A 23,715-nucleotide genomic window follows, 5' to 3' on the forward strand; every position below is an offset into this window, starting at 1 on the left:
TTTTATATGCATTTTTTACTACAGCAATCTAAAATAATGTTTTAAATTTTTTTCCCCCTGTGGTAATAGTCATGTGCAGCGAATCAAAGGTCTGCCTTGCCCAGCAAATTATCTTCTTCCCTTCCCTGCAATTTGGCCTAAAGTAGATGCCTGGCAAGTAGATATCAGAAAATATCTATCATTCTTGCCTCAGTGCTTTCCCAACAGTCATTTTCATTTAGAGCCTTTTCTGATTTGGAAATGTTTTCTGGGTTTGAATTTTGTGTTAATTACCTCACAGCTCTTAGGGCAAAGTTTCTTTTATGCTAATCAGCACATGGTAACAGAAGCAGAAACTGATATTAATTTCAAATTTTATAGTTAATATTATGAATGCAATACATTTGTGCCACATTCAATTTTGCAGCCAGCAGTGACTTTGTTGGTACAACATGCAGCCCTTTCCAAAACAGTGTCTTTTGAAAATTTCCAATGATTTATATGTTCCAGTCTTCCTTTCTGTGGCAAGGGGAAGCTATTTTATGCAAAACCAGAATGAGTGGATTTGTAATAGAAAATTGCTTTGATGTATAAAACTATGACTAAGAGCATTCAAAATATGACTTTTTTATTACTTACATGCCTTATTTAGTGACCGGTGCTTTTTTCTCCTGCTATATCTCTACTGCAACTCTAAGTCACCAATCAAGATGTCTTTTATTGCTATACATAAGCTCTTTAGTAGCTTAATTCCATCTTATTTGAAGAAAAAAAGCAAAATTATTATATTTCACTTCAGTATATTTGCCACAGATTTCCCCATGACAGAACATCACATTTTCCTTAATTAGGAAAAGGTTCCCTTGTTAGTAGAGTGACTGACTGCTCAGCCTTAGCCAAGACCTAGACACAGAGACCTTCAGAGTCATATTTAAACTTCAAGCCTGAGCCATCATCTCTTCTGTGACCAGAAGGGCAGCTGTAATAACCAAAGCTTATTTAGAGAGTAAACTGTCCTCTTACATTTGGCCCTAAATACAGGGCTGGAAGCTAGCCCAACTCACATGCAGGAAGCAGCTGCACCACTAGTTAAACATGTGTATCATCAGAACACCAAAAGATACTGAAGTGTTTACATGGTGGACTACTGAGCTGGTGGAGTCGACCTCCTTTCAGTCAAATAAAAAGTGAAAAAGGCCTACAGAAGAACAAGCTGCAAGGACAATTCTTCTCATTCACTCTCTATTCGAAAGAGGTTCAGCTTTAAAGCAAAGAATAAAAAATGGCTGACAAGTCTGATTGAGTCTTCAGGCTGTAGATTTTCACTATGCAATCAAGAAGCACCTATATCTGAAAATATTTAAGTTAGCAATCATACAATAATTTATATTGTGAATGATCTGAAAAAATACACTCTCAGTATACAGAAAGATATTATCTCACTTTCTGCAGCTATCATTTGCCTTAACTATCTACCTCTACAGGGACAGATAAGTATACACAAGTATGTTTTATACATGCCAGATGCAGTCTTCAATGTTTGATTTACTTTTCTAGAGTTCGCTGAACAAAGTACAAGAGAACTGGCTAAAAATTTTATTCCCATTAGAACATAACTCAGTTCTCCTAAGACTGCTAACACTTTGCTCTCTATCCCATTAAAGTTGCAGCAAATGAGCAGCTTTTTGAAGGAAACTATGCCAGCAGCTAAAATAATCAAGGTCTACATGAAAGCAATAAACCAGAGGAGAATAAGACAGAAAGATATTACTACAATTCTGATATTTAGACCAACTGATCTTCTAAGAGTATCTTTTATGCTTGTATTTTCTTTGATCTACCAACAAGCTTTTTGTTTGTTCTTCCGGCTTAATGTGCTCGGTGCTAGATGAAGAGCTTTTACTTATGACTCATTTGTGGAAGCAACCCTTGAAAGCATGTTTCCCAGACAGTCATCATCATTTTGATTACATGCCAACAATGCTTCTTTATGCAAAAAAGGACTAAACTCACCAAATCCACAAGTATCACACACTTATCTCAAAGCTCATCTGGTTGAATAGCATGACAGACTCTTTTTCAGTTACTGCTTTACAAAACTCTCATCTATGTGAATTAGAGTATACCGATTACTTTATATCTGAAAGTAAAAAAAAGGGGGTCTCAAAAATTAAGTAATTTACTATAATTGAGGAAGTTTTATTTAAATATAGCAGCATTCTAATTAAGGACTCGTGTTTCTGCACTCTAGGTCCATCTGTATCAAGAGGCTTTTGAACTATACAAGCACATGGGTTACTCTGGAACACAGGAAAAAAGCACTCTGAAAACATCTAATGGATTATTCAGATTCCTAATATTTCAGACAAGTAAAGAAGCACATTCATGTCAATTAATGACTTTTATAATAGCAGCTCTTCATCCTTGAATTAATCTTTGTAATTTCCTACTGCTAAACAAATCAGTACTTTTAAAAAACCAACCAAATTAAAAATCCCACAAAAGTTATTTCCCCATCCTCTGACTCAGGATGAGCAAACCAAACAAAGAAACAAAACCTTGACAAACTGAACTGAGAAGGGGACATATTAAAAAAAACCCAAAAAAAAACCCCACCCCAAAAAACACCAGCTATTAGAATCATCAGAATGAACAGAACTTCAAAACACAGAAGATGCAAGATGAAATAAAAAATATTATTTACTTAATATTACTAACATATTGCTGTGGTGATAAATTATATCCTTTTAAATGATGTCTCTATCCAAATTCTGAACTCGAATGTTTCCCTTTCCAGGGAATATAGTTATTTTTTTCTTATTAAAATTTTTCTCCTTTTTAGGCATTTTACTGATCAAACTTCCAAGAAGGCACCTAAACCCACGGATTTTCAGAGACATTGATTACATTATAGTCTACTGCCTTCCCTTCATATTTAAATATAAGGTTACTATTTCAATCAAAACCAGCTATTTAGTTTTGTGCAATGTATTGCAAATGCAATATTCTACCTAGTAATAAGCCTACTCCAGTGAAACAATGAGTATTCATAAGAACAGTCATCTATAGAGATGCCCAGATAATGGGCTCCCTGCTGTTCTTCATCTCCTTCAAGCCATAGGGTATTTCTAGAAAGCCAAGAAATATAGCTGGACACAGAGAACATAAGTTAAAGTTACTCCTAATCAGTGGAGCAATTCTCAAAAGTTCTTTTTAAACAACACGTGTTAGAATAGCTGAGCTTTCAGGATAAAGTAGACATGGGCCTCTAGGTATAACCAGAATTGGTAAAGAAGTGGGCAGAATACCTTCACTATTTATTATTTTGCACTATGTGTTGGACATTGGAATATATTCCTGAAAAGCCACTGAAAATATTAATGCATAATATGATTTTTTAAAAATTACTTCTTTACTGGTAGCAAAACAAACATTTCTGTATTATATTTAGGATGGCAATAGAATCATCCCTTTTTATCCAAGTGACAGAACTTCAAGTGATTAAGCAGGAAATAGTATTTCATCTTGCAAAGAAAGATCTATCTCTTAAGCAACTATTGTGAAGGTTTAAATTCATTTGGCCCTCTGATGGAAAAAAAATCTCTACATCTAGCTGACACTGCCTTCTTTGACATTTCTTTACTGCTTAGTTTAGAAGTAAATGATATGTGCTGCCTCAATATTACTACAGCATGTGGGGACAAATCCAACAAAATGGATTGACCAGTTAAAATTAAAAGCAGATATCAAGGTAAAATAAAACCAAAACAACAAAAGAGTTTGACACAAAGCTTTAAAATGAAAGCCTAATTCTTCCTATTTATTTGTCTAGAAATCAAATCCCAAGTTTTCTTTGGAAGATACGTAACTGTTCCTCCATCTTCAGTCTCATTTCAATTAAAAAACCCCAAAACTAAAACCCCAAAGCTGAGCACCCTCAGCATATTTCAAAATATAGCATCATGTGATGCAGAGCAACCATTTTCCTCCACCGAAAAGACTGTCATCAGAAAGAAATTTAAACATTTTTGTGATTATCAGGAAAGATGCAGCTTGCATTTATGTAAATATTTATACAGAATCCTTCAAAAGTACTCTGCTGCTTCAAGTGTAACAGACCATTAGCAGTAAATAAAAAGCTCTAAAGAACAAACCCTATAAAAAGAAATTGACCAAGAAAAAGTTATAAACCATTTCCTAAAATGCTGCATCCTACCCAGCCCAAGATTTCTGTATTGCAAATTAAAGCTGATTCTCCCTTCAAGATCACCAACTCCTCCTCTTAAAAGAATAGTGAAGAAATGATTCAACATTTGTGTCAATTTGTATGTGCACCAAAATCACTGGAGGTAAGTTGATTTAAGAATATGCAGCATATCTCTTTCTTAAAGGATTTAATCTGATCTCAGTTCATTGTACCACAGCTTGTAGAGGTGCAAGATTGTGTAATTGTTTTTGATAACTCACTGGTAGAGATAAATTTAGGAAAAGAGGTAGGAACTTAATACTACATTCAAAAACAAATAACCAAAACTAGTCTTAGCACAGCTTTGTAAGGACACTGATTGTAACAGACCCTTGGAAACACTACAGGGCTTACTCTTTTGATCTTGATCAGACATTGCCCCAGGCGATGATGTCCTGAGGTCATAAAAGCCCTCCAGCATCAGCACACTCTGCTTCTGAGTGCAAGACTGCCTGTCTCCCTCCAACAATCCTTATTCAGTATCTAATGAAAACTGAAGGCAAACTGGAAGCTAATAAAATATATAACCTTCCTAAATCAATCCCTTGGTAATAAACACAGCAACTGATATAAATTTACTTTTATATTCAGTCTTACAGCAGGTGTGTGTTCAAAATCCATTTACAAAGGACATAAAGCCCTTATGTGGACAGCAATTTCCAAATGCATTGTTTTGCATGGAGACTGTTAAAAGCTGTTAAGAAGAGCAGTGTCTTTATGAAAGACAATGAAGTCTTTTTTTAAATTATTGTTGGTGGCATACAGCCACTTATTTTTAATCTTGGCTGCAAAACCCCAAAACAATAACCTAAAAATAGCTTATCGTGAACTACTTTTCTACCTTTGTTCAGTCTTTCAGAACACTGACTCGTTCTACATCTAAACATTATTTTCTGCTATTTTCATCTCCTGTTATCCATTAAAATATAATAAAACTCTCTTTAAAGGTACAGTAACTCTTCCAACTTAATTTTCTAATAATTTTAATAACTTCAAAAAATTGTTTCATAAACACAATCATGCCCACTCAATGAAAACACTGGGAACTACACCCAACTGAAGCAGAAGCCTTTACTGTGATTGGGTTTTACCTCTTGAGAAAAACAACTAAATGTTCTGAGCAAGAGCCACCTCATCCACTGAGAGAACCTACTTGCATATTTCAGCACTGGCAATATAGTGGGTAGCCATAATAGCTTCCTGGAGCACATTTAAAGTAAACATCAAACACTTAAAAAGAAAACTTCTTCATTAAAAAGAAATTACAACATCTAAGTACTTACTGTTACTTCCTGGCAGTAGAATCTATGTTCTCAGCGAAAGCATGAAGCTACAGTTGAAGTTATTGCCTGTTAAGAAGTCAAAACAACAGAAATATATTAATTTAATATAAACTTTGAATTGCAAAAGCTAATAATAATATTTTCCTATACTATAAATAAGAAATATACCCACAATAAGGTCTATGTCTCTCTCCCTCCTCTCGCCACACAAACTAAGAATCACAAACTTATGACAAGTGGAATTTATGTCTTTATAGAGACATTGTCACAGAATGAGCTAACAAATTCTGCCTTGGGACCACAGGAAAAAATTTAGAACATGCACAAACAAAAACCTAATGGAAAAATAAGCTCTACTATGTTCTAATACTCCACCAGCAAACAGAAATAAGGACACTTTCACTTATAACTGGCAAAATAAATAGGACCAGATACTAAAGATACGCATTAGATATAATTCTGCTGAATTTTTAATACATTGAAACTGACATAATGGTATCTCCAGATTACCACTTATTCCACTGGATTTATCAAATGGATCAGATCCGAGAAAAATTTAGATCTGATCCATTTGCCAATGCTCATTTTCGCATATCAGCTACAGCAAGTGATTAAATAGCACAAAAATAGGTTCCTACACTGATACACTGACATAAAAAAATAAAAAAGGGGTTTGCATTAGAATAAACAGAAAGCCAAATCAAAAAGCATTTTTCATATGATTTGTTCAATCTTACAGGTAATCCTGCTTGTATTTTCTCTTCCATATATAGAAATATCAATTTCTAGCAAATGAAATAACAAAAAACATCAATTGCATTACATATTGACAATGTCAGGTCTTTAGGATTCATGAAAATAGTTAAGTCCACAGATGCTTTCTAAATTAGAAATTATCTCTCAATTCTTTATGTGATGCCTCACATGCCACAGTAGAATGAATAAAACATGTCCACGTGCCCTTAGCTATTGAGACCCTACAACTGTAGAAGCAATATGAAGGCAAAAACTTGTCATTCCAGATTATAATGCTACTCCAAAGTAAACATGTATTTTCACTCATAAAACCATGCTAGTTTCAACTAGTGTTCCATTTTCCTCCTTCTCCATAGGCAAATTCTATGATTCTTTAAGTAGAATTTTGTTTTGTTTCAAATCCTACCAGCATTTTACATATTTCATATTACATAAAATCTGAGACTCAATACTAAAGATAAGACACATATACTACAAAATAAACCTTATTTGCAGATTTATCAAGAAAATATTTAAGATAGAACAGCAGGTTTCATTTCATATGGTCTCCAGATCAAAATGGGAAAAAGTAAATTATACCAGGAGACCTTTGGATAAAAGACAGCAAACAAGTTTAGAGCAGCAGAACTTTGGGAAAGTGTTGAAGTGTTGGCAAAAATGCATGATAAGATTAAATAAAAGTCATAAATTGTTCAGCAATAAAGCAATGACATAAAACACTTCTACTTGCTTATATTTTTCACTACAAGAAAAACTAGAAACAAATTACAAAGTTAAAGCACATTTTGTCCATTTTAAATGCTAATATCATACAAAAGTAGTCTTCTTAAACATAGATGACATTATATCATCTTTTATTTTTTGTATAGGTTGAAAAATATAATAGGCAACAAGTCACATCGTACATGTTTTTTTTTTTCCGGTATTACTCAGTAGTATTCATTCACATCATAAAACTTGGACACTTTAGGGATTTTATTACTTCCAGATTTGTTAAGTCATTAAAATAGGGGATGTTCTGGAACATGTTGATATGCCAGAATGCAAAAGAAACAGTTTCTGTCTAAAAGCTTAGTGGTTCTCTTTGTTTCCTTTTAATATTCTCACTTAACAGAGTTAACTACTGTTGTGAGTCAAGAACCAGATTTAATTCAATGTGTGAGTTAAGAAAGGATTGCCTTAGTTCTCCATGGTATTAGCAATACCTGCAAAAGAATTCTTTGTTTTCTCTCATTTCCTACTTACATTGTTTAAAATATCAATTAAAATTATAAATTATATATATATATGTATATATCACCCTTGTGACTGTCCCCATGTGGAAGAAGGTCAGAGAGATTAGACAGCTACAGAAGCTAAACTAGGTAGCACTGCAGACTTTTTAGCCCTGGTACAGCGAAAGCCAAGGGAGAGGTAAGACAAGAACAAAAGTGAAGACATCATGTCTGGTCGCTCTGACAAAGAAAGATGCAGCAAAGACTTTACTAGCAAAAGGGATAACAAAGGACATTACCAGCATAAGAAGAACAATCAGAAGATTGTGTTTCTAAAGAGGACCAAAACAAAAGCAAGACAAGTCTATACAAGAGATAAGTTTGCAGTGAGGAGGAGGACTGTAACCCAGCAGAGCAGATTCTTATGCACGTCAGGCTGTGGGCAGAGAGCCGAGCTAGAACTTTGCTACAACAACAAGGGACCCTTTTTGCAAACCAGAACCCAACAAAAAGTGAAATACCAACACAACTGAGAAAATTAGGCCAGTAGTGTTCACTAGACAAAAAAAATCTCAGAACTGTGAGTACTGGAAAGGTGTTCTGATAGTGCTGATGTAATTTAAAAACATTACAGTAATGTTTTCACATTAAAGCAATTTTTTATTACAGGCTAAAATCCCTGTATTTCTTTCCTAAATTAAAGAAACCTTGAGATTAAAAGCTCCTGCAAGCAGCTGCAAATAGAGTACTAGATAACGAGCCTAGGCACAATTCCAAAACACGGGTAAGAACAGATCGACCCTCAGTCTAGCATGCAGCACTGCAGGCAGTGGTGGAGCTCCCTTGGAGCTCTCCATGCCCACAGTTAGCTCCATGGTCAGTGTCAGTCCCCCAAGCTTGGGGCGGGCCCCCTCAGCTCATCAGAGTTCTCCCATCTCGTCCCAAGTCCCAGCAGCAGCAGCAGCCTGTCCTGAGCCCCTGTGTGGTGCACCCCCCTTCCCCCTCCTCCACGTTGCTGCTATCTCAGTCACAAAATTTGGTCTGCTTCCTCCAAAATAACAGAAAATAATGTTTCATCAAGTCAGGAAAGCAAACCAAACCATGGGAGATTACAGGATGAACTGTAAGAATTTAGTCTCATTTTTAAAATCCATGTCCTACAAAATAATTGCTTTTCATAACAAATGACAACAGAACCTGTGCAGAGACTGCGTGACTATTGGAGGTCTGCCTGCTTTGAAGAAAGAAGAGAACAGGTACCAGCAATTATTAATTATCATATCCAGTCAAGTAATGAGCTACATTTTATTCTTTTTGAACAGGTATATCACAAATTGCTCACATACCACACAATGTGGAAGGCCAAGTGCAATATAAGACCTACAATGTGCTGGTACAGATGCAGCAAGTAGCTGTTTACTGGCAAGGCAAATGGAAATGATGCATTACTCTAATAGACAGGTACATACATTTGTAAGAGACTGAAGCAATGTTTATTCTAATTAGATAGCCAGACTATTTCAAGGATAAATACCAACATAAAGAAAGGATTTTAAGTGAAAAGAATGAATATATCTATGCGATTTGGGCAGACTGAAGAGGAAAAATGATTGATACTCCTCATTGTCCCTTGATCACAAGGGAAGAGTAGCCTCTTGGAGTTGAGAGGGGACTTTCAAAAGAACCTCATCCTGACTACATCAAAACTATTGATTTTTACAATTCATTAGCCTTTTAAATAACTTGCCCATTTGGAATCTAATTTAAAAGTATTCTCATTTTATTTTAGTTTAACTGGCTTGGAATTAAACTAATCCCACAACAACCACAGAAACAGCAAGACTTCTCACCCAGGGAAGATGTACATCCTCAGATTACAGCAAGTGAGCACATTGAGAAACATCGTACCTGCCAAGTACACCGTCCACTTTAGCTTATATGTAGTAATGTTGCAGCCTACGTCACAGGTGAGACAGCCATGATACACAGAGTATCACCATACAATTCCAGAAGGCTTTAAGCATTCCCCCATACAGAGTAACACCACACCACTTCAGAAGTCTTCAGGCATCTACCCATACAGCATAACACCATGTCACTTCAGAAGGCTGCAAGAGTCTGCCCTTCTTGTTCTTTAGCCCAGCCTTTTATACCCCTCATGCTCATGCATTGCACCTGTGTGCCTCTGTTCCCTTTGGTGGTTGGTCAGTGCCCCCGAGCACTCCATGGCTCATTGCTGTCAACGCTGCTCACCTGCTTCTCACAGCTGTACCATTGGGGATGAGGCTCAGCCCCACTCTCAAAGACCACAAATTTTGTGCCTACAGAGTAGTGCTACAAAACCCCTTGGTTTGAGCTCCCTGTGCTAGGTAGAGCCAGCACAAGAGAAACTGGAGCAGGAAGAAGTGTCTGCCAGTGACTGGTAATTAAAAAGGGCTGACAGGGCTCAAGATACCAAAGCGTACACAGCATTCTGCTCTGACAAGCTTGAAACACACTGTAAAAGACAACAATTACCACAGAACAATCAGTTCCTTGCTTCATGTCTGCTGCTGGCAGGAGCTTGCTAGCCCAGTATCTTTTGACCAGCAACCTATTTAACACGTGAGCATAACTTGCTATAAAAACTTATACACAAAATCATGCAAAATAATCATAAGTATATTCATATCAATTCAAAGTTGTTAATCAATGGTATATTAATTCACATTTAGTCTGAAGAGATATTTAATACTCTTTAGAGATTCCTCTCCATAACAATTGGATGAGCACACTTAAGAACAAAAGCAGAAGAAAAAAAAAAAACTGCTTTGAGGGACATTCAAGGATAAACTATACAGAAAAAGCAGTAATAAAAGTAGGTAAGAGTCATCAAAAGAGTTCCATAGAAATCAGTTTTTATCTAGTGAATCATAAAGAGGTGAATTTTATTATTCATAGGCAATTTATCACATTTATATCAGCAACAGTACATTTGTATATGATAGGACACTGAAAGGAAAACTTCACTCTATTTCTGACTCAATACAAATCTTTTGCTTCAATCATATTTTACATCTACTTATTTCATACAGTCCCTCAGTCACAGTTCATTCACAAAAGCTCAGAGACAGGGACAGCAAGAAGCTGAAATAACTGGGTAGATACTTGTGTATTTCTGAAAATGTACACATTGGTAAATGGAAACTGAAACTGAGGAAACAAAACCAAGTGAACTGGATAGAAAACCATAAATTCTTGAAGCATACCAGAAGGAGAAATAATCTTCAGAAAACAATACTTGAAAGATTTCAAATGACAAGAACCTGTTCAGTCCTAAAGTAAGGATCCATTAAAGTGCCTGTGGTGGGTTGACACTGGCTGGATGCCAGGTGCCCACCAAAGCTGCTCTATAACTTCCTTCCTCAGCTGGACAGGAGAAAGAAAATAGAATGAAAGTCTCATGGGGTGAGGTAAGATGATGTATTGTCTCTCTCACTGCTTCCTCCTCAGGGGGAAGACTCCTCACACTCCTCCTCTACTCCATTTTGGGGTCCCTCCCATGGGAGACAATCCTCCATTAACTACTCCAACATGAATTCTCTCCACAAGCTGCAGCTCTTCAGGAACTGCTCCAGCATAGGTCTCTGCCATGGAGTGCAGTCCTTCAGGAAGAAGGGTCCAACATAAATCCCCAGCATGTCACAAGGCCTGCCAGGAGCCTGTTCAAGTAGGGGTTCCTTCCATAGGTGCAAAGATTTGCCAAGAGCCTGCTCCAGTGTGGGTTTTCATCAGTAATTCCTTCAGGCATGCCCCTGTTCTGGACTCAACCCCACCCCTTCAGGGGTTCTAACACAGGTGGATCTTTGCTCCACCCTTTAACCTCCATGGGCTGCAGAGGCACAGCTGTCTCACCATGGTCTTCACCACAGGCTGCAGGGGAATCTCTGCTCTGGTACCTGGAGCACCTCCCATCCCTCCTTCTGCACAGCTGTTTCTTGCTTATATTCTCACTCATCTCTCAGCAGATCCACCTTAGAGCTGATTAGCATGGGCTCTATGAGATACAGGGGAAGCTTCTGGCAGCTTCTCACAGACACCACCTCTGTAGCCCTCTCCCTTGCCCCACTTGTTAAAAAAAAAAAAAACACAAAAAAAACCAAAAAACCAGCCCACCACTAGTTTAAAAGAAAGTTAAGAAAGTTTTAAAATACTGATGACTAAATAATACTTCTGAAAAACAGAATGTTTCCATTGTATAGGTTAGAGATCTACAGTGTGCCATTTAAAATACAGTTACAAGAAGCAGTGGTATGGTTAGCAATAATTAGCGGAAAATAGGAGTCAGAAGAAGAAAGTTCATATTTTAAAAGCATCAGAAAAGAACACAAAGAAATTTTTCTTTCACTTCTATCTGACATTCACAGAAGTGTTCCTATGTCTTTGGAAAGTTGATTTTTATTTTTAAAGACAAGATTTCTTACTGGAAGACTAATTGGTGTGGCCCAGCTTTCTGTGCCTGTTGTTTTAACAACTTCCAAAGTCATAGACATAACTATGAATTGGTATTCAATTTCATCACTTAAGCTGCCATTAAAAAAAAAAAAATCTGGTTTACAGTTAGCTTTCTAATTCACACTGTCACAGTTTTTTTCCCCCACTTCAGCCTTTCTCCCACCAGGCAATTATTTCTTGGCCAAGTGGCTTTTACCAGACTGAGACATTCACTTGCTCTGAAGTTTCCACATGAATACCTACAGTTGGGAATTCTGCCCACCAAAACCCTCACTTCCTCTTAAAAATACTAGCTTCTTGCAAGCTTTCAAATAGATTTCTTTGCTCAGGCTTGACTATGTCATAAACCAGTCTAACATTTCATACATAAGTGAATTTCAAGTGAGTCACAGGAGAAAGCATGGTTTGGTAATTTGCTTCAGCAAGTACAACTGGTTTGCTAGTAATTAGAAGACCTTTAGAAGGGAACTGGCAAAGCATGTCACTCTTTTTCTTCTCACCGTAACAAACTCTCATTGAAAGATACATAATAAGAGCAGAATGAGGTAAGACAAGAAGATGAGATGTGGGAAAATGGGAGTAGAAGGGAAATTACACAGATGGAATCGGAAGGAGAGGCAGAAGCAGAAATGAACAGCAGTAAGAGAAAATGCTCAAGGAGAAAGACATCAAAATGTACGAAAAACTATAAAATAGGATAATGAAAGAATTAAGCAACAAGAGAAAAAAATGGACTAGAGTAGGTTCCAGCTGGAAAGAAAGGTGAATGTTACAAGGGACAGCTTAATACAGTGCAAGAGTAAAAGAAAGCATGGTAAGAAGAGTAGTTGAAGAATTAAGCAGCAGCAGCAAGGCTCTCATGCTTCATCTACTCATGAAGGCTCAGAGCTTGCTAATCTGGGAGAGGGGAGCTGTTCCACAGAGCAGCCCAGCTGGGGAAGGACTCTCTTCACATCACTCATTCACAGCTATGTATATTATTTTAAGAATACTGCACAGAGTAGCCCAGCGCAAGTTGTAGAAACATGGACTTTAGCCTCTGCAACTCACCCAGCAGCCCATCTGCCCGTGCTGCTTCTCATGTACACTTTGCAATTCCAAAGACATTTTTTGGCTTAATAGGACGAGCTTGCAAACAGTTACTACACTATGGCAGAAAGCACAACTTAAGAGCACCTTACCTTTCTCTCCACACTGATTTCCCCTCTTTGCCATGCCCAGTATCTCAGTGCAAATCTCCATCACCTGCCTCAGACTGCACAAAGCCAAGAATATGTTCAGAATGCTCCTGTCCTGAGCCATTGGCCTTACTCCTTGGCCTTAGCTGCCAGCATATTTTTTGTCAAGATCTTCTGCAGTTTGGAAAAGCAATATCTTCCCCTCTGCCAGGACTATAGGGAGAGACAGGGTAAAATGAGGGAAGATGCAAACACCCCTCTAAGACTCTACAGAATTCCTATTACTGAACTTAATAAAGCACTTGGATTTATCAGCCAAACCCACACCTACCTATATCTCCACAATCATCAAGGTTCTCTTTGGTCTTCTTCTCCACACCTTGGAAGTACTTTGCTACACACAGGACATCTTCTGCTAGGCCACAAGTTGTGTAGCCCTGGTGTTTTTAGCTGACTTTACAGGAAGGAGCATGAATGCTTATTGAGGATTTGGGTTTTTTGCCCATTGGTCACAAATACCTATTCTTACTCTTCTTCAAGGAGCAGAATCTGGTGCAAATGTCTTCCAATTGTTTTTCTAAATTTCTCTCTTTTCTTCTCTACTGCTTGAGAGTCTCCTCCATTTTGCAGTCACCTCCACAGAATATTGATGATGTGTAACTATGTCATCTGCCTGTTTTCCTAAGCAAGGCTACTACTTTGCTTCATTTGTTTTCAGAATGTAGGAGACCTCATAAAAAAAAAAAACCCACAAAAACAAACAACAACCAAAAAAAAAAACCCAAAAAACAAAACCCCCGAGCTCTCCACAGTAGCTCAGACCTCCTGCTCCTCCAGCTAAGAGAGCAAACCCCAAAAGTGACCTGCTGGCCTCAGAACTCTCTGGAGCTGTGTTGGGAACTGCCCTTTCCAGGTGTGCTTAATCAGCCCTGATCAGCACCTGCTACTCGCCCTCCCTCTCTGTCTTGCACTTGCTCCAAACTCACCTGTTTGATTTCTCTTCCCTTGGCTCTGCCCAGGTGAAACCCTTCTGAGGCTTCCCCGCACAAAAAACCCCAGAAAACAAAAAAAAAAAAAAAACCAAAAAAACAGAAAAAGCACCCCATGAATAAATAAAAGTGAGACTTTTTGATAGATTTGCTTTGCAAGAGTTTAACATTGAAAAGATGTTGTTACTGGTGTAATGGAAACTTTAGTATTTGAGCCTGTTCTCTGTAGCAGAGCAGTTCTCCTAATCTTTTGGGAAAGGTACTCTAATGGAAATCAGCTGCAGGGTGCAACCAGCAGCAGCTGCAGAGATTGCTTCTGCAGTTACCAGGATATTATGAGACAATGATTTTTGCTCTGCTGTTGCACTAACTCTAAATTTTGAACAATGAGCTGGAACAGCCTTTTTGTCCAAACTTCCATTATTTTTCCTCCTTTTTTTCCTCTCACATATTTTAGTTACTTTCTAAATTCTATTTTCATCATGCTTTTTCTAGTAAGCTTTTTTTTCCCCTGCATGTATTACTGAATATCAAATTATTTATAAAACAAAAAAAGGAGCAATGAAAGTGTATTTATTAAATCCTTACTCTATTCATCATTCTTTTAGTTTTAGCAACCCTTTTTTTCACCTAGTATTTATACTGTCAAGTTCTTTTATGTTGTTATATAGCAGACAGGAGTGTAATAGCTGCAGAACTATAATAATAGTTATGTGCTATTGCTTTTCTGCAGTTATTTAACACAATTATTACCAAAGTAATAACATTAATGTCTATCTCCAGATGCTTTGCTGAGAAAATTGAGACAATAATAAGAAGCATGGCTTACAATTAAACAAAGTGAAAATTTATTGTTGGAAAAGAATTGCAATAATGAGAGTGAAAGTTGCAGCATTGCTCATCACATTCATTTCCTTTGCATTGGATGTAGGAAGGCTGTGGTTCAGATGTTATTGGAGCTACCAACAGGGGAATTAGGAGAAGCCTGATGCATAGACAACACTAAGGAAGTGCATTCAGTGACATAGAAAGCTTCCTATGATGATGCTTATGATGTAGGCTTTGACTTACTAGTCATGCACTTAACGCCCTCCACGAATAAATCTTTGTTCCTCTACATATACTTTATGCTTGTAAGATAAAGAAACAGACTGACTGTTATTTGTATTTTAAGTATCTTTCTTAACTGTTAGGAAAACAAAGTTAAAAAAAAAAAAAAAAGCTGAAGCTTTTCTTCCCTGTCAATGCCACTTATGCAACTGTGTTTGACTTTCCTTTTCCTGAAGTAGTCAGAGAAATTTGATTCCTATCTTTTCCTCTCTTAGAGGTATAAAATAAAAGGAAAAATATTTTCTACAAATTTCTTGGATTCCAAATTCATTCAGGATTCTTGATGAAAGAACTGTAATTGCAAATGTCAGCATAATACAGAAAATCAGTGCAAATAATTTTACATTTTGTAAAGTAGTTGCCTTGTGTTACTGATCAAATGATTCTGAGTATTCATGGGAAGCTTTTTTCCTTTTGTACATACCAGTGATATCAAGGATAGACATATAAAAAATATATGCTGAAGATATTCATGATGAACATGGAAATATGTTTGAACAAAAAAAAAAAAAGAGGAAAAGATAATTCTGTCTTTCAATAACAGGATGCTTACACATGTACCTGCTACCAGTTCTGCTTTTCTGTCATTTTGTGACCACAGCTTTAGCACGCTGCATCAGCACATTACTAGACAGAGGTTTCAATTGGTTATCACATAATCTACTTTTATTCTTTTGCTCATGTCCAGTTCTGCTTACTTGACTACATTATGCATTTTCAAGGAAATTAATCTTCTCTTACTTGATAATATCCCATTACCATCAGAAAATTCAATAAAGATTGCTCTCCCAGTCAGATTCAATGAAAAAAAAAACCCCAAACCAAACCAATAAATCCCTCTGTATGTTTTCTAAAGCAGTTTGTATAAACAATTCCTAATATCAGTTCCAGTGAATGTTCCCTTCCATTACACAAGACGCAATATTGCCTTTTGCATACTCTGTCCATTGGCAGAGAAGGTTTTATATTTTTAATACTTATGTTTTTTCAGATCTACGGCGTTTTCTATTACTTATGCTAGTTCCTATATGCTCGACTCTAAACAGACAAACAGACTTTGACTAATTTCAAAATCTCTGTGGTTGTAAAAATTGCCTGAATTTACCTTTGAAAATTAAACAGTAAAATAGTTCAACGGGTAAAATAGTTCAACGATGTTTCCATTCAAAGAATAAAGGATACTGATGACTATTTTTTAATGCTTGAGATAACATTAGTGACTGCAACTATAGTAAACAGAAGTTCCTACACCTATCATGAAAATCTCCTGTCACAGTGAATGTTGATTAAATGAATAGAAGTTTACAGGCTGAATAAACACTACCACTAAGCTGTTAATATGCATGCAGAATTGTGATACTCTCAATATTTTCTGAGATTCAATAGAATTTTTATAATGGCTCAGTTGTCCACTGTAGCTATTAATATCCACTGGACATGAAATAATATTAGTTGAGGGCTTTTCTTACAGGAAAAAGTGAAGAATCAGTTCTAGGGACTTTATTGTTATTGTATGGAAATACTCTATGTTTGCATTCTTATCAATTTCCCTTCCATATAATAGTAATAATACTTCCTCAAAAGTAATAATTTTGCTTTAAAAAAACCAGCATATAATTTTTGATTAGAGAGAGACTGAAGAGAGAGAAAATGGAAAAAAATACTTGGGTAAGCAAGTGAGCAATCCATGAAGTGACTATTGTAATGAGAAAGTTTCAAGACATATGCACAGTTTTAGTAAATAAAAATATGTCAAAGATGTTAGTTCTAACACCTGAACTTTAGAAGAGTACTTTGCAATTTTTGTCCATTTAACTTGATTTGAAATTATACTGTATGCTTTAGAGGTGCTTTGGAGGTAATTAGTGAAGAAAGTAATGCAAAGGTAATTTTCCTAAATGCTGTATTTGCATTTATCCAAAGCGTAAACAGTTCTTTGTAATTCTGCAAATTAAACTGCCTTTGACAAAGGCTTTTCTGCAAATGTCTTTTTTCACACTCAAGAATTTTCATCATAAACTAAGAATTTCTTTTGCTCTCTCAATTTTTTTTCCCTCATGTTTTTCCTTTGCTAATTTCTACAAAAATATTAGCAAATCTTGGGAGAAAAACACAAATTGTTATTGCCACCATCTTTTACTAGGTAAAATATTTATTAGGTTTTAGGAGTATTATTCTATAAAAGGAAATATAAAAATAAGTAAAAAATATGGTCTCCATCTTTTGGTGTATGTTCTCTGGAGTAATTCTGGCTGAGTGTTTCCTTGTATGAATTCCTCCTCTGAACCAGATGGCAGTATTTTACTTCAAACTCATAACCTTTTGAATTGAGCAGCTTTATTCAAGGCACTCTTATTTGGCATACTTAGAAAATATGAAAAGCTAGATCAAATGCATTCCACTCCTTTATTTTTAAATGCCTTAATTATTAACTTGAAAGCAACTTTTATGTTCAAAGACGAAAAGTTTTTAGGGAGCCTTTCTAGTGAACATCAGATGCTTAAAAACAGAGGTCATGTCTGGAGAGTAATTCAATTTAGGTATCTAATCCTGGACTCAGTCACAAGATGTCAACCAACTGCTTCCACATCAGTAGGTTAGGAGGTACCTGCCCCATCAGTTTTGACAAAGAACAGAAAGGATTCTGGTAAGCTAAAAAAACCTGTTTGGCTGAACATCATGTACACTGAAACACTGATGCTCAGAAACATGGATTTTTATCAAGGTGTAGCAGCAGTGGATTAATTCAGCGAAATGCAGGTTTCACCTTACTGGATCCTCTCTGAAACATACTGATTAGTGGTTTCACTGGCTTCTTTGAGTGTTGCACTAAAACAAACTGTGTGCACCCCTTGTCAGGTGCACCCCAAAAGGCATCCTTACCAGATTTCATACACATTAATGGTAATTTAATCTCGTGGCTTGACTGTGGATACACCTCTTCAGGAAATTTATCCTGTGAATCCTTAGGGATTAGGGAATCTGACATATGAATGCTGTGCAAGTGGGGTCACTAGTACAGGGTTATAACCTTACTAAAAAGCATTGCGTTTGTGCTCACTGAATTTTTTCTTTAGGAATATATCAAATTATTACACAGTTTCCAGACAAATCTTTCAAATCAGTCATAGCAAACAGTGCTTTTCTTAAAAAAAAATGTTACCATGCTTTAAAAATTACTATCCCTCACTGTCCAAATTGACTGGTGAGGAGGCCATTTTAAAAAAAGCAAAAACAGAAACATCTGAATCAGGGTGAGTCCATCTCACCCTGATTGGCACGAAGTCTACCTCACAAGTCTGCTTTATCTATAAAGACTTCCTCCTAAGTAATACAGTTTAGAATCATTAATATTGAGTGTCTTTACAAAAGCAAACCAATATCAGTCTTGTGTGCCACTTTACTCCTTCTCAGTGCATCACAAAGCAATGTAAAAACCAACAAGTCTGCTAACACGACTCAACAAAGAAAATACAAAACTTATTTTGATTTAGTACAATTAAGCAAAATCTTTTCCTGTCCAGAAGTGGTTATTCACACCCATGAAAGCTCCATTAATAGCCTGTATTTGTTTCCAAAGGAATAATACATTCCAGCCATTTCCTAGAACTTCAGAGCATCCTGTGCTGATAGTAGGATTCAGAGCCTTGCTCAGGACTCAGAGACCTGGCTGTGTCTGCACTGCTCAGTGCATTTGCCCCAGCTGAGTGAACAACTCTGCCCCCACCCATATAGCTAAAGGTTAGCAAAGCAGCCTGGTACACCCACACAAGGACCAAGCTGTGGTGGTTGTGGTGGCCCTGCACGCACTCTTGGGTGCACTGTGGACCTAAGACAAAATAATCATCTTTTTGTGTTCACCTTTTCAGTTCAGGATGCCCACAGACTGTAAAGGCAGCACTGCAATCTACTTCAGCCTTATTTCTGTAACAAAAACCATAGGACTGAATACAGAGACAGACTCTGTGGTGGCCTCCTTGCAACAGGTGTCAACTAAACTACCTTGGAATAGGTAAGTAAGCCATGCTGAATCCTCTCTCACGTGTACATGTATAGGTATCTAAGGTTCTTTGACTTGATAAAGTACTGTTTCTAAGCAGGCCCACTTCAATGTAAGAAGAATGTTTTCTCAGCAGGGAATGCTTTCAGTAAGCAGGATTCAAGCCTCTTATGGGCTACAAGTGGCATTATTATCTGTACAAACACAGACACTTGTGAACGCACAGACCCGCCTGCTCTTTATCATGTTTGGTTTTGTTTGTTTGAGGTTTTTTTCCCATTGTTTGGAGGGGGTTTGTATGTGAGTTTGGTTTGTTTAGGTTTTTTTTAATCTTCTAAAAAGTGCTCATCTTTTTTATCTCAAACACTAAGGGAGCAAGCAACTAGGGGAAGCAAGTCTCTTATCTAAGCTGCATGAGCTAACATCCACCACTGCAGCAAAAATATTCCTGTTTGTCTCTGTGTCTCAGCCTTTTCCATTCAGTTGGGTGGTAGATTTTTCTGTCAAACCTAGCTCACTTTGGAGTGGGATAGAGCAGTTTAGTTCAAACAGATCAGTTAGTCTCAAGGATGATGTATAAAATCTACTAACAAAATAAAAACAAAGAGAACAAAAAGACCACAATTACCACACAAAAAGAAATCAAGGAAGAACTGGTATCTAACTAACTTGTTTAATAAGTAAATAAACACTTCTACTACTACATTTTCTAAACCAAGGATATGGATATTCTCAGGATTCTGAGAATGACCTTTGCTGTGTGCCAATGAGCCCATTCGGAAAAAAATGAAGAAATCATAGTTTTCCTGATATGTAAGCAAATTCTCAGATTTGAAGTTCCTGATAGAAAAGGCTCAGAATGCTAAAATATTTTCATTACCTTTCTTCTTTAATAATAAATGTTGGGGATTGACACTTGTACACTTGTACATCCAAAAATCTAACAATACATTTATTTCTTATCCTCTGACCACTTGAAGAAGTTGAGGTGTTTCTTTCCCTTGTCAAAAGCAATATGCAAATAGTGGTGCATGTGTTAATGCATGCATTTAGAAACAATAAACACAACACACACACCCACACCTTTGAATGATTCTATTTTATTAACTTCCTCAGTACATAGGGACACACAGAAATACAAAGCCACCTTTACACCTCAAAATTACGTGTGTGACCTTTGTACTCATACGAAATACCACATGAGAGCAAATAGGAAATGTATGCAAAAATAGAAAGAACTTTGTAACAAAAGAGAATCATAAGAAGCATAAAAATAAAACAGTGATAGCGGTAAGGAAATTAACAAATCTAAGAAAAGAGAAGAAACAGAAAAAAAAAAGTATAGCTATATATATAGGTATACTATATATACTATATTTACTATATATATATATATATATGTATATAGGAAATGAAGTAAAAGTCATAGAATCAACTGGAAGATTTTGAGACTGGACTAAATTAAAAAAAAAAAAGACAATAAAATACAAATCTATGAAACAAAAATGGTGAGAGGCAGGAATTATCCTAAAAGAGATTGAAACAAAATTTGAAATCAGAATATATTCGTATTTCTGAAGTAAGTGTAGAAGAAGTAAAATCAGGGCAACTTGAATGCAGCTATCTTGGAAATTGGTGGAAATCTTTTGGTGTTTCCACCCCTAGCATTCAGTTATTCACCTTTGATAGTTTCCCACAAATTGAACAGATGACACAGTATATCAAAAGCCAATAAAGTACTGTATGGCCAGAAATAAGGTCTTTTAGCTAGTTCAGGATATGCTGAAGCAATTATGATAATGGCTCATCATTAAAATTATTTCTCTTTTTTGAAGTGGTCATAGCTACAAACATCTTATGATTACCTGAAAGTAGCCAGCCTTCAAAAGAAGGGGCAAAAGTATCATTGTTTAAGAAGTCAATTGAATGCTCATTGTGCCTTTTCTCATCACCCTTTCCCTACCTCAGAAGGGTTATTTCCTCATTTGTCACCTCATTATTATTCCATAGTGCAAGGTTCATTGATTACAATCAGAAGACAAACTTACAATGAAGTAAATTATTTGTTTTATTCACAGAGGTGTCTAGACTTGCAGTAAAAGTTGCAAATAATATCCCTAGGCTTCTGAGATACAGGATGGCAGAAAATTGCTTCATATTGCTTAATCTGGAAGCATTAACATAATGGAAGACAATCAATAGGTTCTAGTAATTACAGCAAAACCACACAATTCCCACAAGTAAACATGTGCTTTGTGTGGTATACAAATAGCTATCCTGTAAAATGCATGCTTACAATCTCTGTAAAGCAATTCATCAGAAAACACAACTATCTTGTTATGCTGCTTTTGAGGGTATTTAAAATCTTCAATCTGAAATACCAGCGGTATCAGTTAAAACAAGGTCTAAGAGTAAGTAATAGCAAGCAGGAGCTGAGATAGTTTCCTCTTCAGGCACCTGAATAACCTGAATACACTGAATGAATTTCACAGGAACAAAACTCCTAAGCTCTGTGCTATCTGTAAAGAGCAGAAATATGAAAAAAAAAAAAAAAAGTTCTACAGGGAATGCTTGGACTTTGCAATGGGTGGAATTCCCACTGCACTCAGTGATGATGGATGGCCTGTGGAGACATCTCCCAAGGAAAGGGAAGATGGCTTCTCATGCCATTAAAAACCACAGAAACATCTAGATAATACCTTTCTGGGAACAAGCTTACAGAGTCAGAGATGAGTAACAAATTATCCAGCCTTTTTCTCTCAATGCAAAATCTTTGCGTCTCCCGTATTCTTCTCACAGCTACCAAGGACATTTACTGGTTTTATATACTATGAACTATTACTTTATTATAAAAATACTGCTGGAACAGTCTAGTGATAAAAAGACTCATCGAAGTACCTCTAATTTTGATGAACTGCAGTTCATCAGAAGTTACAATGTAGCTAAAAATAGAGTACTATGTTTTATCCTTTCTATGTGAGCAGAGTGCTGAAGCACTTCTCAAATGCACAAGCCTGACTAGCTTCAGGGCACATTAAGAGAAGAGACACAGGAAGAGAATTAGGATTTTGGCTTACAAGTGCATACCACAGACATGTTTCTTCCAGGCCCAGATAAAACCTTCTAAATGTGTGAGACTATCCACAAATAAGTATTTTCATGAGCCAGGACTCATGTATCTAAGCTGAAGGCTTTCTCACAGTTTATAATATACCCGGTTTTAGGTTTGATCTGTAATTTAGTCTGTCATTTGCCTTACTGGCAGAGCTCCTGTGGGGTCTATATGCTGTCAGCTACCACAGCATAAATGGATTTAAAGATGCTAAATAATTCTTTAAATGCAGATAAATTAAAATACAATCAGATATGTAACACACCTGATTTAGGAAAGCAAATATGAGGTTGAAAATGGCAACAACTTTCCAATATTACAATTAACTACAGTTTTGCTTTGGTCACTTTCCTGCTATGATTTTCTGCAGTTTGCAACTATTTGATCTGATAACAATTTGATTCAGGATTCCTCTGTCCACACTATCCTAAGCACTGTCTTGACCTCAACAAACATATGCATGTGGGTGACCCAAATCCCTTCAAGTTCTCAGCTTTGCGAGGGTAAAATCAAATAAAAATAAAGTGCTCATTATTGTGTTGAAAAATAAGAAAAAGCCCTAGAAATGTAAACTTTCAACTATACTTATCCTCTTATTGATTATAAAGAAAGGAACCTTTACATTTGAATCCCTTTCAGCTGCTATTTGGACTAACACATTAACCCTGCAAAGAAGGTTTTGGTTTTGAGTTTTCTGGTTTTGTTTTGTTGTTTGTTTTTTTTTTTTGGTTTTTTTTTTAACGTGAAGCAAGCAGAGGGAACATAACTATAACAAAAATTATTAAACTAGTGGGGACTCTGAATTTGGTTCCCACACAAGGAATGGTCTTTAAGAGTACAGACTCTACTTCTTGTTAACTTGTTGACAAACTTCATGATTATTAAAGTCCAACTAAATGGGGCAGTAAATTCTGGTACGATCATGATAATGAGAGAAGATGAGAACCTGCAAGGCAGACAGCAGTTCTTACTTGATAAATGGGTGAGAACAAACAAACTACCTCCCAATGCTTACAGAGTGCTTACCCTCTTCTAGTTCAGTGCACTCTATTGAAGATTTCACAGAGGTTGGACATGGACCAATATATGCCTAATCCTAGGTTTGTGTGTCTTTTCATAGGATTTTAAAGGATAGATCATAGAAATTTAACTGATTCCAACTGTAGCATCGCTTTTCCTCTTCTCACTGTCTTTCCTCACTACCCAATTAATTTATTTCTCTAGAACTATAATAACTTCAACAAACACCAATAATACTTTGCTTTTAGATGCCCTGCTGTTCTTAATGGGGTGAAATTCTACTTGAACTCAATGGAAGTTTTGTCTGAGCAAGAACTGTAAGATTCTCCCCTTG

General features: G+C 36.5%; 1 protein-coding gene across 26 annotated transcripts in view; it reads right to left on the reverse strand.

The window, feature by feature from the left end:
* Positions 1-23,715, reverse strand: part of TENM3 (teneurin transmembrane protein 3) — a 1,291,416-nt gene that overhangs the window by 966,000 nt on the left and 301,701 nt on the right. For all 26 annotated transcript variants that reach the window (XM_038135908.1, XM_038135903.1, XM_038135907.1 and 23 more), the window contains one exon: positions 5,509-5,574. The gene's annotated coding sequence lies outside the window, so the exon portion shown is untranslated. The remainder of the gene's footprint in view (positions 1-5,508; positions 5,575-23,715) is intronic.

Source organism: Motacilla alba, chromosome 4, assembly GCF_015832195.1.
Source record: "Motacilla alba alba isolate MOTALB_02 chromosome 4, Motacilla_alba_V1.0_pri, whole genome shotgun sequence".
Taxonomy (NCBI): domain Eukaryota; kingdom Metazoa; phylum Chordata; class Aves; order Passeriformes; family Motacillidae; genus Motacilla; species Motacilla alba.